Source organism: Helianthus annuus, chromosome 1 (genome assembly GCF_002127325.2).
Source record: "Helianthus annuus cultivar XRQ/B chromosome 1, HanXRQr2.0-SUNRISE, whole genome shotgun sequence".
Classification (NCBI taxonomy): Eukaryota; Viridiplantae; Streptophyta; class Magnoliopsida; order Asterales; family Asteraceae; genus Helianthus; species Helianthus annuus.
Genome location: NC_035433.2, coordinates 9,162,460 through 9,164,441, shown reverse-complemented (window position 1 = coordinate 9,164,441; position 1,982 = coordinate 9,162,460). Strand labels below are relative to the sequence as shown.

The 1,982-nt window shown below is 33.6% G+C and overlaps 1 long non-coding RNA gene across 1 annotated transcript; it reads right to left on the bottom strand.

Annotated features, from left to right (window-relative positions):
* Positions 1–271: 271 nt before the first annotated feature.
* Positions 272–1,063, bottom strand: LOC110935832. Its single transcript, XR_002589463.1, has 2 exons — positions 1,034–1,063; positions 272–358 (listed from the first exon to the last, which is right to left on the bottom strand). It is a non-coding gene; the product is annotated as an uncharacterized LOC110935832 (long non-coding RNA).
* Positions 1,064–1,982: the final 919 nt, after the last annotated feature.

Genomic DNA, 1,982 nt, shown 5'->3' with positions numbered 1-1,982 from the left:
TCTACCGTCTACACGACTCGCTCCGGTGTTCGCCGTACGGTCGTTTTAATTATAAATCGCCTCTTAATACTTTTTGGCCTATTAAGGCTTACGAAATACGTATCTTTCAAAACCAACAATTATTGTCAATTATAATTTCACCCTTATTGGTTATCTTGTTCCGTATAACTACATGCCGGAACACCATGTCTTAAATTTCCATTTGTCTTATTCGTAATTCATACGACAAAAGAACATTCTAAAATATATGACTAGTGTAAGCCATACTTACCTTGCATCCAAGCAACGTTTTCTTTTCGTACTTGCTCCATTTGACCCGCTTCCTCCCAAGCCTTCATCTAGCTTGTCAAGAGTCAAACTATCATCATAATTCGTAAGACGGTTAGTTTAGTCATTATTAGCTACGACTATTGCATCTTACAAATTTTTATGTCGAATCTACCATTCGACTTCATTATTGGTTAGTTTAACTTTCTCAAAGTTAACTATCGTTATTCATATATTATGCACGATTAAGGCAAATCAACATTATGATTAGAACCCGTTTTATCCCATATCTCATGTAATTAGTCAAGCTTGCCAATTACGCGTTTCACTTGAATTTCAGCACTTTACTTCTCATTTAGGCATTTTAACAAACACCTAATGGGCATAATTCTACACATTTGCTAACTAGTTCATAACTAGTCATTTTTACCAAGATTAACATCAAAATTCAACCACTATCACTTATAATCAAATACTCAAACTTGCAAATTGTTTAAGTATTTCATGATTACTTAACATGCATGATGATTCTAATCATAATCATATCATCAAATCCATCTTATGACTAATACCCACTTAGCCTAGTGTGAGAATTCATTCAATCATTCAATTCCTATCATGTTATGCATGATTTCACTTAGGGTTTTGTTACTAAACATGTATACATCACTAATTCAGTTCTAATTTCTACGATTTACACCAAAATCGCATATAGTGATGTTCATTCAATTTTTACAACTTCATGTAACAACACAATTTTACATACCTCTTGATCCCCTTGACTTGGTGATCATTTGTATGTATTCATGCCTTTGATTCAAGCCCGATTTGGCCTTCAATTTGGTTGATTTTGTGAAACTAGGGTTTTTGGTTCTTGGAGAACCTTCTGGTCGATCAGAACACGCACACCATGTGTGTGTGTGTATTTTTTTTTGTTTTAATAAAACAAGTTTCCCACTTGTCTATTTTAGTCCCTCATGTTTTATTTTGATCAAATGAAGCTATATCTCATCATTAGTTACTTAATCTCATGCTACTAACTAGGTTAGTTATCCTAGTTACTTTAACAGGTTCGGGAAGTTATAACCCGTTATGTTTTAAGTCCCGTTAATTTGGCCTTTTTAAATACTTTGTTTTCTCAAAGTATTTACTCCCCTTTTTAATTAATATTAGGTTTATTTATTTGAGTCCTAATATTTACCGGGTTAATTTTTACCACTAACGGTATTTTACCCGTCTTTTAGTATTAACGGGGTTTGATTACCAAACCCGTTTTTGGGGTGTTACAAGTCTACACCTCCCCCCCTAAAGAGGTTTCGTCCTCGAAACCTTTTCTTACATAATTTATCGAGTTTAACTCCATGCATTTGCTCTCGATAATCAATTAAGCATTGCTCATATTCTAACCAATTGTTAGTATTACCAGAAAAGTATGATAATATCTTTTTGGTTACTAATCATCTACATATCTTATACAACATAATGCAACTTGAAATAACGTAATCTCGTTATTTCCACTAGTTTAATTAACTTAGCAATATTCATCACTCGGCTCAATATTCGCCACTCGGCTCGAATGTGATTATACTTCACATTACACTTCTTGACCGTGATCATGCCACGTCATACCAAATTTTACATCAACTTTCTATTTTCAGAATTATCACTTTTCGAATACATCGTCTTGCACCTGCCAGTGTCAAGACTTATATCTT